Genomic DNA, 15,694 nt, shown 5'->3' on the forward strand with positions numbered 1-15,694 from the left:
CTTCGTTCCAGATTAGGAGCCCCAGTAAAAGCTATCGGTGATTTAATCCAAATTAAGGAAATATACTTGCAAAGGTAAATACTTTAACTTATTTCCCCTATATGGGCTTGGGTTACGGTATATTAATACCGCTTGATTGAGCATTATATTCTTCCATCGCTTAGGTGGTTAATTAAATAATATGATCGGCTCATTTAAACAGTTTTGTTTCTTAAAAGCCTTTGGGGGGTTTAATGACCGTTGTCCCGGATATCCTTGGCATCATTTTACGAAATGGCCACGACCATCGACATCCCGGTGTAGGCGTACACCCGGTATATATTGTCGACATTAAATTAAAAGACGTAGCCGTTGGTTTTTATACTACGGTTTTACGCAATGTGGTGTGTCTATAAATCTTTAACCCGGCACGACTCGGGCTACTGAACGCATAAAAGAACATGTAAAACGTTCACAAGATTTTAATAATTTTCCCAAGTTATAAAAGAGTTTGTGCCTTGTGCATTCAAATCAATTTTAATAAACATTTTCAAATGTGTCAGTTGAATGTATTTACCAGTGTAAACTGACGTATTTTCCCCAAAAAGATTAAGTGCAGGTACTATACGAAATGGGCTGGTATAGGCGTCCTAAGCATCGTACATAGTCTCGCAAACTCGATGCTGCATCTGAATGAACAATATTTTATTATTTTGATCCGCTGTGGATATATATTCAACTTCTGTAATACATTTGATATTACAACCAGAGGTTGAAGTTTATATATTTATCTTAAGCTTCCGCTGTGCATTTATATAATTGTGTGGTTTGACTATATTGTTGCCAACATCGTCACGGTAATCCCCCACCGGGCCCACCGGTGAGACACGTGGAAATCGGGGTGTGACACTAAAGAGCTTTAAGAAAACGATTAATACGTGAAATGACCACACGGTGTAAACCGAAGCGAGTCATATAGATGAGATGGTAATAAATATCATCTCGCCAACATAATCGGTTACTTAGACCAAATGGGTCAAAAGGTGAAAAATATCACCCTTTGACAATAACGACTAATGATTATTGTCGAGCTATATTATTTCAGGTGTAAATGTCAAATGGGTATTAGCAACGCTATGAATTAGCGGTTATAAAAGCAAGGTATTAAAAACGGGTCAATAGATTGATCTGCGCCAGGTATGTGAAATAGGGTAACACTCATTTAGAACATGTGGTTCAAGAGTGTTAGAAGAGGTCAAAATGGACATTTGGTTACTTGATAAGTAAACCAAATGTTTTAAGTAATGAACATAGCGTTTGGAAAGCTTAATGACTTTTCAAACAAAATCATAGGTTAAAAGAGGGATTATGGGTCAAATATACTTTCAAAAGTCCTTCATTGTTAATAAAAGACTAAAATGGACCAAAATGCCCTTGGAGGCTAAATTGAACAAACAACCTTTAAAAGTTGTTTGGAAATGATTATTACGATTAAATAAATACATAGGACAAGTATAGAAGTTGAAAGATGTATTACGTTAGTCAAACGGCTCTATTTGAGTCCTTGCCGTAAATTAATGAGTTGAGGGGTGAAACTCGGTTTGCATAGATTACCATAGTAAACCCACCATAAATATAGTTGTGGTGGAAGATCATTTGACAAATATTGCGAAATTAAGAAGCTAGAAATAAATAATTATGAATTATGCGGAGAAGTGCTTAAATACCCTTAACGGGTCAAAATAAGCATTTGAGTACAAACGGGTTTAAGAATATACATAAACTCGTGAATTGAACCCAATATGATAGATAACATTGAAATTATAAGATTTATGTGACATGGGAATCAGACAAATACGTTTGTTTGGTAAAACCGCGAATGGGTCAAAATTTGGTAAAAAGGGTAATAAGCCGAAGACTTAAAAGTCTTAAATTTTGTTAAGCCAGACGTCGAATTTTAACTCCATATAATGGAGAATCAAATTACAATCACGTAGGAAGAAACGGTAGGTTAAACGGACAAGCGGTTTGAAAGATACGAAAGATTTCGTGTCAATTACGGCAAAAAGGAAACTGGGAGGTTACAGAGCCCACCGTAACTTACGGTGCCACCGTAAGTTACGGTGGAGATGAAAATGATACGGTGGGTTTCTACTGTTGTACGGTAGAAACAGACTAAACCAGAGGCCACCGTAACTTACGATTCCACGGTAAGTTACGGTGGAGGCCAGGATTGAAAATTTTGTTTTGGTGATCGATTGTTTCTCGAACTCGTTTAGACACGTTTTGAACCTCGTATGACTAAAGCATTTCATGTTTATGAAATGTAGGTACACCACGGATGCCGGAAGACGATCAAGCTCAACGAAGAACCGAACACGATAAAGTTACATGCTTCCGCACTTTGCCGCGTTGAAATTTTTAAGCAACGAATTCGATCACGTTACGTAGAATAAATTATAAATTGTAAAAGTTTTAATAAACCCGTATTTCCAAATGTTTATGTAATCTGAATTACATGATTGTTTTTCGTAAAATATACGTTAAACGGTGAATAATAAGAACAAGTGTTACATTGGTGTATAACTCGACCATTCTCCGCGAAAGCCATGTCCGCAGCAGAGTATTCCTCTGCTCTTCCCATAATCTGAAAGAGTTACACAAGAACAAAAATTATACATATTTTAGAAACACCAAAAGATACTTGGGGAACTTATATACATTTTATTAACGAGTGGAAGATTTGTACGAATTATTAGAAAATGTTATGATACGAGAATGAGAATGTATTTTTTTTTCTTATGTTCAAGTGTAGTGGTGAATTCAGTTATTTGAGTAACTCAATGGCTAGCTATGTAGTTAATATCCCGATATATCAACCGATATATCAGTGATATATCGGTTATCGGTCCCCTACCGAGATAGCGGTACAAAATATCAGCTAGAATATCAGTACCGATAATATCAGCGATATTGTCCGATATTTGACCGATATTGGACTGATATTTGACCGATAAATCGCCGATTTTCTCGATACCAGTACCTTTCTTCTAAGTCCTATTGTTCATCTTTCTTCTTGTTTTTGCTATTAGTTTTTTAAGTCTTAATTGTTAGTTGTTACTGTTAAATGTTAGTGTTTTAAGTCTTAGTCAGTTCTTACTTGCTACAATTGTTAGTGTTTTCCAAGTTGCAAAATGTTAATGGTAGGAGGGTATAATGAATTGTTAGTGTTAAATTGCTATATATATAAATTTAGCATGATATTATAATTACCGATATCCCACCGATATCTCACTGCGATAACCGATATCTCAGATATCAGTCCTTGACCGATATCCGATATTTTACCGCATTAACTACTTAGATGGCTAGGGGTGTATTAAACTTGAATATGGCATTATAACAAATAAATTGAATGTAGTCACATGATAACTCCAATGCAATCTTTTAACATACTATCTATATCTATAAAAAATCAGATGTGTATGGTAAAGAATCCATATAGTTGGAATAACATTGCTATATCAATTTATAAGATCAGATATTAGATGTTAACCCTAGAATGATGCGTGCTTACTGCTTAGAATGCAAAAAAGAGACAGAGCAAGGGAAAAGAACACTTACTCCTAAGTGCGCTCGAGCCGAGCCCGAGCTCGGCCACGCTCGAGCTCGAGCTCGAGCTCGAGCTCATTTAACATATGAAAGCTCGAGCTCGGCTCGATTCGAGCTTTATTTATTTCTAAAGCTCGAGCTCGGCTCGAAGGTAATTTTTCAAGCTCAAGCTCGTCTTGGGCTCGACTCGTTTAGTATTTATTAATTAATTTATATTAATTATAATTATTATTAAACATATAATTTAGTTATTTTTTTATATTTATATAAATGGTAATTATTATTATATAAAAATAATAATAAAAATATATAAACAGAAAGCTCGTTTAGGCTCGCAGGCCGGCTTAAGCTCGATAAGCGAAGCTCGGGCTTGTTTACCAAATGAGCTTGTTTTTAGACTCGGGCTCGAGCTCAAGCTCGTTTAAGCTCGGCTCGTTCGAGCTTTTTTTTTTCGAGCCGAGCTCGAATAGCTAGGCTCGTTTGCACCCGTACTCCTAAACATTATAGCGAGGTAAATGGTGTTTCTTTTACAAGTTGGTAGCAATCTTCTTGCCTGTTCAATAAAACATATAATATCATTAGAAAGTAAACGCTGGAGCTAGAGAGCCAGAGATGTTAGAAAAAACGACATACAAGATGAAAAAGAAATACTTATACTGATACAAATGATGTCTAAGAACTGAACGCCCATGATGCATTCAGGAATTTCAAGTAATCAGTTTTTAACCAAGAAAAAATGTCAACAGAAAACTATCAGTCATAGAATGTAAATGTGGTGATATGAGGGTAGGCAACGGGTCAATATGGGCTCGGATCAAAATGTCAACAGAAAACTATCAGTCATAGAATGTAAATGTTGGGTTGTGCCGCCAACACTTTTTTGCCATTTTACCCATTTGACCAGTTTGATTGTTAACCGTATTTTATATCTTATAGTCTAAACCATTTGACCTCACATAACTTAAAGGCAACCCATTTGACCTGTTATAACTCAACAAGGGAGTGATGAAGCTACATGGATAACAACCAATGAAGCTACAGGAGAAACGATCAAACAATGAATTCTGAAACTGTGACTCAGATTCATCTTATGATTAGCTTATGTCATTTATTGTTCGAATTTCCACATACCATCCATATAATATAATCTGTCACAAAAAAAAAAAAAATTCTTTATAAACGTGAAGTCAGATTTGCCACATACCATATCCGTATAATCTATTGCTACTTCTAAAGGTGACAAATGGCTGATTGACCAGAAAAACTTTGGTCCAAATACATCCAACTTTATCATTGACTACTAGAAACCTCTCATATAACCTCAAATACAATTCTCTATTTATACATGCTAAAATCTATATATTGTGTGTGGTTATGCAAACATAACCTTAACAAAGTTTCTAGCAGAATGCTAGTTCTGAACTCCTGATTCATAATCCCCAATAAACATAATATAATCAACCAACCATACCAACATACCTCCTGCAACAGAGTCCCATCATACGTATCAAAATCTGAATCAGCGTCCCTTGGTACTGCCAATAGCAATTATATGCACATCATGTGCCTGCGTAAAACACGCAATCCTCGAATCATGAGCCAAAATAAACTTTTTTTTTTCCAAACCATAATGCTCAACCCGAACATGTCTTGATCTAAACAAAATTACAGCCCTGAATGTATGAACAAACATATATATCCAAAATATCTGAACAACTAACGACAATTTCTGAACACAATTCCAAATAAGTACATTTTCCGAACACAATTCCAAAACAAAAAACTTACAAGACATCAGGTATGATAGTCCAACACTGCACATGAACAGGAAAACATTCCGCTTCTTCGCCTCCTCGACAAGGTCCTGGAGCGTCACCTGTTGCCTGCCAGTTCTCATTTTCACACTTCCGATCAATCAATTTTCACGGCGATACATCCATTTAACAAAAACCGTTAGTTAGTTCTGGAACCTTTCTGCAACCGTATCAGCAACGGAAACAATCAATTATCGCAAATTGAGGTGCACAACAGAGTATTTAGGTTTTTTTGCTGAACGAAAACAGTTGAAATCAAAATTGAGTTGAATGAAATTGAGGTTTTACCATTTGATTAATTAGGGTTTTGGAGTGTGCCGTCGTTGAGCTTGATTTGAAAAAAAATGGGTTCATAAATAGCAAAGTGAGTGTTTAGGTTTTTGTTGGGAAGATGAGTCCATTCGATCGGAGTTTGGGTTTTCTATGGGAATGAGGTTTATCAGAGTGTGGCTTTTGTTCGTCTATGGAGTGGGAGCGGGAATGAGGTTGGGGATGGAATAAATGTGGAGGGGATAAAGAGTGAAAAGATCGATGGTCACATAAATTAATTAAAGTGTGATGATTGATAACTTTTGGCCACATATAAAAATTTATAAATGACTAATAACAATATCTTTGGTCACTTGAATTCTTATATCTATTGTGGCGGTTAGTAGTATTTTGTTGAAAGTGTGACTAAAGGTTTTAAAAAAATGTGATTGTCACATTTTTTTATTGAAAGTGTGATTAAAGGTTTTAAAAAAATGTGTTTTTGTCACATGAATTAAAAAATCAAACAAATACCGTGACAGTAGGTTACATTTGGCCACATTTTTTAAGTTGTGGCTAAACTGGCTAGTAAATGTCACATTTTTTTCAAAAAGTGTGGCTAAAGGATTTGAGTTGCTATACAGTGGTCACATTAATAATAATATGTGTGGCTGAAAGTGTTTTAAAATATTATAAATGACCTTTAGCCATACATTTATTCTAATGTGTGGCAGAACGGTTTTGAGAAAAGTGTGGCCATAGGCCATTTTTGACATAGTGAAACTATTCTACCCTCAAACTTTGCTATTATGTCAAAGGTAACCCTCTAACTTTGTAAATGTCACTTTCTCACCCCCTCGCGTTTCTAAAGTTTTGAGGTTACCCTAATACTCATTTGTTACGTTTTTTATGGATGTGTCGGTGTAAATTCGAGTTCGTATACGCTTTAACATAGTTTTTGTTTGAAGATGAGTCGGGTCAATTATAAAATGTTTTCTTTTACGTACGTTTTGAGTGGACTATGTTTTGACGTAAATTTTATATGTTTTGATTTGACAGTATAAATTTGAGTTATCATACATTTCTACATTTCTACGTAAATTAAGTTCGAAAACGAGTTCGGTCGATTGTAGTCTATACGTTATCATTTTACATACAGCGTCACCGTAACACGCGACGGGTAAAAAAACTAGTTATAGTTAATTATAAAATATTTCTTTTGATATAAGATTTGTGAATACCACGTTTTCGTTGATCACTCGAATCAGTTTTCTATTTATTATTGATTAAAAATCATGTTTACGTGAAAATGGAATTGGATTCCTTTTTTATTTATTTATTAGTGAGGAAGTGGCACTCTGGGGAAGTCCCGACCAACCATCATTCGCCACATCAAAAAATGCACTAAGTACCCATTAACTTGTAAGTGGTGACAGCGCCTATTCTAGCCGCAAACTTTGTTTTTATTTTTTAATTTAAATAATATTAAATGTTAATATAAAAAATAAACTTCATTAAAATCAAAATAAATATACATAATTGAAACTAAACTAAAAACGGGAAAATAAATAAAAAAATGACAAATTTTAGAATAAAACAACCTAGAAATCCGGTAAATGGCTCGTCAGCTAACCCCATCCCCCCCCTACCGAGCGCCCACACATATATACATTATATGCGTATACCGCAAGCGGGCGTATGTGGTTGTAATTTGTAATGAGTATACTGTTACTTCTGTAGTATATAGCTGAATTTTTTAACAGGTAATTCATTTTAAAGTATAAATATGAGCTATGCAGTTATAGCGGTCCAAAATCAAATAGCATTCAAGGGCGGTATTTGAGATAGGCGGTGGGATATCAGTAATTTTATATCATGCAGAATTTATATATATGCAGACATGTATAAAACGTAAAACATATATCATATTAATAGTAATATCAAAAGCCAAAACTCAAAAGTGTCAATATTTGAAACATGATCTAATTGTAAGCCATGAAATCTTTCTCCGAGTCCACATCAACCAAGGCATCTAAAATAACTGTCAATTTTGGTCAAATAGTGGTCAATAGTGCCGATAATAGTGGTTTCGTTATTCTGGATCGCTATTTGACACCGCTGTTTTGGAAGGCCCAATAACTAATATCCTACCACTATTGACTGCCTAGAATATGAGCTGAGAACAATAAAATGAGTCTGGTTTGAGTTTATAAGACCCGGAATAGTTTTTTTTTTTTTCAGGCTGTATGTTATATGAAAACAAGTTTACTTACACCGTAATTTTAGTGTTTATTGATTCACTGGTTCTACTGCTACACTGTATGGGTGGGTACATAACAACATCACCATCGCTATCCACCCACCGCCCTGCTACGGTAAGTCCCTTCTTCTTTTAGCTACCGAAAGTTTCTGTTTTCAAGATTTAAGTGTTGGTGATAATAACTTGTTAAGCTGTCGGCACTCAGGATTCAAGCTTACACTGCTCTTTTGCTTCGCACGGTGATGATCTGTTTATTAATTTGCGGGGATACGAATTTAATGGACGTATGAAGACAAAAACCAGTCTGTTTATCATAATAACAGTGTGTTTAAAATCTTTGGCATTGTCGCACTATATGTCGTTGCAGTCGTGGCTGGGATTTTCTGGTGTGTAGGCGTGGGCTTGCATCGGTATATGAGGGATATATATTACACCGTTCTGAAGTTCATTGGTAGCTTCTCGGCTTTTCTTGCTCCATTCTCGCTTATGATGGGGCTACTTCTTCCTCCCAAGCTCAACTGGATCGCGTATTTGATCGTGTGTGTAATGTCTGCGATCTTAGTTGCGTGTTTCTATCTGGATGATCAACAAGAAGTCGAGAGATCGTCTACTTTTGATTACTTGGTGATTTGTCTTGTAATTGTCTTGATTGTGTTGGCGGTCTGCTTCCCTAAAAACCTCAACTGGATTGCGTGTCCCCTCATACATTTAGCCCTCAGGATGGATAGTGCATACCACCTTGTCACCTACTTGATGTTTATTAATGAAATGTGAGATTAAATATATAAATATAATATTTAATCTTGTAGCCTATATAATCATTTATATTATATTAGATCAAAATATATTAATAACCTATTAATAATTAGTTGGTAATTGTTGATGGACCATATTACCCTTATTAACTAATTGGGTTTCCTCTTGGGTGTATAAATAAGGGGCTTATTAGAGAGTTAAAGGGTTACACACATTACACAATCAAACCCTCATTAACATCAAATTCGTGACTCTCTCCCTAAACCGAAAACTACCCTACTTTCGGTTTCATCACCATCATTAACTTACACCCTAAGGAGGAACCAGATCATCCTGACAATCATGTCGAACTCAATGGCTGCATCTCTGACTGGATTCTCTGCTGGCCTGTCTGCTGTAACAGGTATTATTCATGTTTTCCATTACATTTAAACAGAACTGATCCAACATGTGGTATCAGAGCATATGTTGATAAACCAGTTCTGTTTTCGTATCCATTATTCTGGGATCAAAAATCTGGAAAACGGAAGTTTTTTAAGTCATTAAAATCACGGCTGATTTCGAGTTCTAATGAGCCGAAATCACTGTTTCGGAAAAGTATGATTGACAAAATTGACTCGAAATCGTAATGGGTAACTTAGTATCCGAAATCTGTTAACTAAAATCTTAAAATTTAGATTTCGGATCCCAGATTATGTTCTTATTTTTGTTAGGGTTCATCATAATGTTCTAAGAAAACTCGAAAATTCCCTAAGATTTGGAATATAATTTAGATTAGTGGGTGTTTTTACTGTTTTGATCTTAATTTTATCTAATAAAAATTTCGAAAACTGTTAAAAAAAATATTCAGTTATTATTTTCGAAATCTTTTGATAAGTTTAGATCAGCATTAAAACAGGAAACATTATCCCACAATCCCTAAAATTTCGAGTTTTCAGTTATTATCACAAAACAGCTGTTAACAAGGTCATAACTCGAGACCATGAGGTTGCTACTCGAGACCATGAGGTTGCTACTCGAGACCATGAGGTTGCTACTCGAGACCATGAGGTTGCTACTCGAGACCATGAGGTTGCTACTCGAAACCATAAGGTCATAACTCGAGACTAAGGTTGCTACTCGAGACTGAGGTTGCTACTCGAGACCAAGGTTGCTACTCGAGACCAAGGTTGCTACTCGAGATAATAACGCTACAACTCGAGACTAAGGTTGCGACTGGAGACTTCATAACTAACTCGAGATCTCAAAACTCAGTCGAAACCATGACTCGAGACCATGACTCGAGACCTCACTCGATCCGCGCTAACAGGTGGTTTGCTATTAAATACTTGGTTTTGTTAACACTCAATTAATTTATCAGAATCAGATAATTTTTTGCAAAACTAAAATAGCTTTACTTGAATGAGCTCCTGATGTATTAATTCTGGCCAAAGCTGATTTAATACATCTATTTATTGTTCAAGTATTATTAAAGCTATGTTGAGTATGCATTACAAACCTGAAATGTCTTAATTCTGGCCAAAGCTGATTTAATTCATTTATGTTTAGCATGCTTGACAAGTGCATAACTAAAGTGATTGTCTCATTTCTGGCCAAAGCTGATTTGTCACGATTACTTTGCACACATACTTAAATGATTACACTTCTGGCCAAAGCTGATTTGTCTTCGTTTAAGTAGAATTTTAACTAAGTCTATTATTTTGATGTTAGTAATAGACATTATCACAGCTTCATAATTAAAATGGTCATTATTTATGCCTGCCTTAGTATAACAATCCCATTAGATCACAATAGGACTTCTTCTTTTGTATCATAACTTGCTCATCTTATTTCCACTATCAGCACCCAATTGCGGGATTCCACCTTTGACTGGTGATAACTTTGCTGAATGGAAGGATGCCCTCATGCTTACTCTAGGATTGCTAGACTTTGATTATGCTTTAAGAGAGAATAAGCCAGCGGACCTTACCGCTACAAGTACTGCTGCTGAGCAGATAGTCCATGATAAATGGACTAGGTGTAACCGCATGTCTCTCATGTTCATGAAGCAGTCCATTCATAACTCAATCAGAGGGGCCATTCCTGATTCTGAAGATGCTAAAACCTATTTGGCTTCTGTGGAGAATCAATTCAAGGGAACATCAAAGGCACACGCAAGCACTCTTATCCTCAAGCTGGTGACAACTAAATATGATGGGAGGAGCGGCATTCGCGAACACATCATGATGATGCATGACATGGCCAATAAGTTGAAGGGCCTTGAGATGGAAATCAGTGATGGTTTTCTTGTTCACTTCATCATCACTTCGCTTCCTTCGTCCTATGAAGCATTCAAGATCAATTACAACACTCAGAAGGACAAATGGACGATGAGTGAGCTGATCGCTATGTGCGTGCAGGAGGAAGAGCGTATGAAGATGGATCGCACTACTGATGTTGCTAACTTCACCACCTCCAGCTCAAAGAAGAGGAAGAACTCTTATCAAAGAAAGGATGATTCTAAGGTTCAAAAGCCAAATCCAAATCCTAATACAAGTACACCTTCCAGCTCTAAGAACTCCTTAGGGAAACCCTATTGCAAGTTCTGTAAAAAGACAGGACATAAGCAAAAGGAATGCCCTGACTTCAAGGAGTGGCTGGCTAAGAAAGGTAACGATTTTTTCATGATACTTGAGTCCTTTAATTTAAATGTTCCTGCTAATTCTTGGTGGTTTGATTCTGGTTCTATGGTTCATGTTACCAATTCACTTCAGGGATTCCTTACAATCCGGAAGCTGGGAAGAAACCAAAGAACACTTAAAGTTGGGGATGATCGGGAATTAGAAGTGAAGGCCATAGGAACATTACAATTATTTTTGAAAACTGGTTTATGTATTAAACTTTATGATACCTTATATGTTCCTGAGGTAACTCGGAACCTTGTATCAGGACCAAAGTTAGACATGGACGGTTTTGTCGTTTCTCATGGTCATCGCAAACTCTCTATTCTCTATGATTCCGTTGTTTATGGTACTGGCATTCTGGATGGTGGTCTCTATAGATTAGAACTAGATGATAATTTTTCCAAATCTTTGTTGTCATATAATATAAATGAATCACTCACAAAGATGGAAAAGAAACAAATTCGAGACTTAGAGACTTCATCTATGTTGTGGCATCAACGTTTAGGCCACATCTCAAGAGAACGATTAAATCGTCTCGTAAAGGATGAAGTCTTACCTCCTCTCGATTTCACTGATTTTGGAACATGTGTCAAATGTCTTAAAGGCAAAATGACATCAGCAAATAAGAAAGGTGCCACTAGGAGCTCTAATTTATTAGAACTCATTCACACTGACATTAGTGGTCCCTATCAAATCGCTGGCATCACAGGACATACTTCATTTATCACTTTCATTGATGATTATTCTCGTTACATGTACTTGTATCTTATAAAGGAAAAGGCTGAATCTCTTACAACTTTTAAAGATTATAAAGCTGAAGTTGAAAAGCAATTAGATCGCCAAATTAAAGTTGTGAGATCAGACAGAGGCGGTGAATATTATGGAAGACATACTGATGTGGGTCAAGCTCCTGGTCCATTTTATGAGTTTTGTAAGGGCCAGGGGATTGTGAACCAATACACCATGCCTGGTACACCTCAGCAGAAGGTGTCGCTGAACGAAGAAATCGTACCCTTATGAACATGGTGCGCAGTATGTTAGCCAACACTAATTTACCATTATTCCTCTGGACTGAAGCGTTAAAAGCAGCTGTTCATATACTCAATAGAGTTCCTTCTAAGTCTGTCCCTAAAACTCCTTATGAACTTTGGACAGGAAGGAAACCGAGTCTTAAATATATGAAAGTATGGGGCTGCATTGCTGAAGCAAAATTATATAATCCTTTCCTAAGGAAACTTGACCCTAAAACAGTTACCTGCTTCTTTATCGGGTATCCTGATCATTCAAAGGGTTATCGTTTCTATTGTCCTTCCCATGTCACTCGTATTGTTGAAACCAAGCGTGCTGCGTTCCTGAAGGATTTCAAGGTCAGTGGGAGCAGTACTAACCCTTTAAAAAAATGTTAAACAAATAATAAAGTTTATATCCATTACCAGAAAAGAATAGCCATATGTCACTAGACATTTAACAACCTTGTGTAACAACATCTGATTAATATAGAATCATAAGATTCTCTAACCATGTCAAGTCATAAACCTGATCATTGAAAAATAGAACAGGTTCAATCAACATGAAAAAAATATGAACTACAATGTCATAACAACTTTTTTTGATAGTGGACTTTCTATCCACAACCGAAAATAACACTTTTTTTATAATGATCAAAAGAATTGAAAATAAAATTTTTGAGTTAATTACACAGATAGTCCTTGTGGTTTATTAAAAATAACACATTTGAGTACTAACCTATTTTTTTAACAGGTCCATGTTCTATGATTTTGATTTTGTAAAACCCATGAGTATTAAGGCTAACTGCTGTTAATTTTTCTGTTAAATTTGTGTAATATGACTAAATATCCTTATCTAATTTTCTCTTAGTACTCAAAAGTGTTACCATCAATAAACCACAAGTACTATCTATGTAATTAACTCTAAAAAAATATAAAAACTCATTATATTTTTAAAAAATAATATTATAAAACATGCTACATAAAATAATAATAATTATATTTCTAAAATTAATACAAAACAATTAGCAAACTATGAGAGAAAACACTAGAAACAATGTTTGTTTTTTTATTATTTTCATATAACTAATTTAAAAAGAATTATGATAAATATAAAACCCATGCATGTTATCTTTAATATAATATGACACATAACTTTTTATCTTTTATTATATCCCGACTTAAAATTTTTATTACGATTCCTTTTTTAGTTTAGTTAATATTATATTTTATAAATATTATGTTATGTGCTTTGTTATGTTATATTATATTATAATCACGTCATATTGTATTATATCATATATTATATTTAACATGACATAATATAATATTAATAATGAATATAATATATAGTATAATATAACATGACATGATATGATATGATATGATACAATACAATACAATACAGTACAGTACAGTACAGTACAGTACAGTACAATACAATACAATACAATACATATAATATTAATTAAATAAAACAAAGAATCGTATAAAAATTTGTTGGTACAAATATAATAAAAGAGAAAAAAATGTGTGTATATTATATTTGATATAATATGCAGGAGTTTTATATTTACCATAGTTTTTTTTTAAATAGTTAGAGTAAACTGTAATTTTACCCCTTATGGTTAGTGGCGAATGAGACCCTTACCCCCTATTTCCAAAATTGGGGGTAAAATAACATTTTTTGGGAAATATGGGGTAGGGGTGTTAGTCGCCCCTAACCACAGGGGGTAAAATTGCAGTTTACTCAAATAGTTATATAATAAATTAATGAAAAAAAAACTAAGCATTGTCTGCACTACAGTGTTTTCTCACATAATAAAATAACTTTAGTCAAAATATAATAAAAGAGAAAAAATGTGTGTATATTATATTTGAGATAATATGTATGAGTTTTATATTTATCATTTTTTTAAATCGTTATATAAAAATTATTAAAATACTAAGCATTGTCCCTACTACAATATTTTCTCTCATAATAGACATTCGGTAATTGTATGTATATTAAATTTAGAAATATAGTTATTAAATATTTTTATGTAACATATCTTATAATATTATTTTTTTTCAAATATAATGAGTCTTTATATTTTTTTAAAGTTAATTACATAGATAGCTATTATGGTTTATTGAATGTGACAACTTTGAGTACTAGCAAAAAATTATATAAGGGTATTTTAGTTATGATTTAACCGAAAAATTAACGACAATTAGCCTTAATACTCAAAGGTGTTACAAAATCGAAACCATAAAACCTGAAGCTCTTAAAACAATAAGTTAGTACTCAAAAGTGTTATTTTCAATAAACCACAAGGACCATCTGTGTAATTAACTCTTTATTTTTATTTAGTTATTGGGTCTAAATAAATATTAGTATTTTATTTAATGGGATATATTTATCTAGTTTGGGTTGAATAATTATTTTAATTGGTGTTTATGTCCGAAAAGGGAGAGCAGCCCCTCACTGTTACACCGACGGGGTGATTGAAGACGTAGAAAGAGAAAAGGAAGTTGGAGTTTTCTTGCGTCTTTGATACCCATGTCGCTAAGGTAAAACAAAAAATCAAAGAAACAAGAGTGGCTTATTGTGCCCATGACATTATAGTCTAGTGACATCTTTGTGGTGGGATAAGGCTTATAACCATTAGGTCATGGGTTCGATTCCCACAAGGGGGTTTTTCCCAAATTTATTGGGTTTCCTCCTAAATTGGTGTATATGCATTATTGCATAGTGGAGATGGATATGATCGAGTGATTTCGCTAGTGGCACGATGATACTCTAGTGGTCCGTCAATAATCCAAATTTGCCGTAAAAAAGAGTGGCTTATTGCGTTGGAAGAAGCAAGGGGAAAAACAGGAGGGTTGTTTAATTGTTTTGCTATGAAAAAGAGAAGATAAGGTGGTAAGGGTGAACGGTGTGGTGATCGGCAAAGGTCTATAAACACCTTTACCGATAGTGAAGACCACCGCCAACCACTTTACCGATGAAGATGTTACCGATTAGATAGCAATTTCGGTGAAGGTTTACCGATGGGAAAGAGAGGGAGGGAAGGGTGTGTGGTGGAGTCCATTCCTTCTCAACCAATCACATATTTTACCCTTTTTTTTTCTAAAAATAGTTTACCTAAACCCTATTAGGTAAACCACCACCAACGTTTTTAAGCATTAGGTAAATATTTTAGGTGAATTGACATGGCACTATGTGATTAGGTGAATTGAGAGTTTACTTAATACCATTAGGTAACCACTCCCTTCACCCTAAGGTGGTGATCCAAGCAATAGTTTAAGAAAAAGATGGCAAAAGTGGAAATGGTTGAACAGTGGGAATTTTTCATACTGATTTGTTTTTTT

General features: G+C 34.7%; 1 long non-coding RNA gene across 3 annotated transcripts; it reads right to left on the bottom strand.

The window, feature by feature from the left end:
• Positions 1-2,429: 2,429 nt before the first annotated feature.
• LOC110929453 lies at positions 2,430-5,939 on the bottom strand. 3 transcript variants are annotated; one of them, XR_002587098.2, is made up of 4 exons: positions 5,694-5,937; positions 5,380-5,565; positions 5,071-5,158; positions 2,430-4,144 (listed from the first exon to the last, which is right to left on the bottom strand). It is a non-coding gene; the product is annotated as an uncharacterized LOC110929453 (long non-coding RNA). The 3 variants fall into 3 exon arrangements; XR_004889290.1 differs by having other exon boundaries at positions 2,430-2,626; positions 5,071-5,565; positions 5,694-5,939; XR_004889289.1 differs by having other exon boundaries at positions 5,071-5,565; positions 5,694-5,939.
• Between the last annotated feature and the right edge of the window lie 9,755 nt (positions 5,940-15,694).

Source organism: Helianthus annuus, chromosome 3 (assembly GCF_002127325.2).
Source record: "Helianthus annuus cultivar XRQ/B chromosome 3, HanXRQr2.0-SUNRISE, whole genome shotgun sequence".
Classification (NCBI taxonomy): Eukaryota; Viridiplantae; Streptophyta; class Magnoliopsida; order Asterales; family Asteraceae; genus Helianthus; species Helianthus annuus.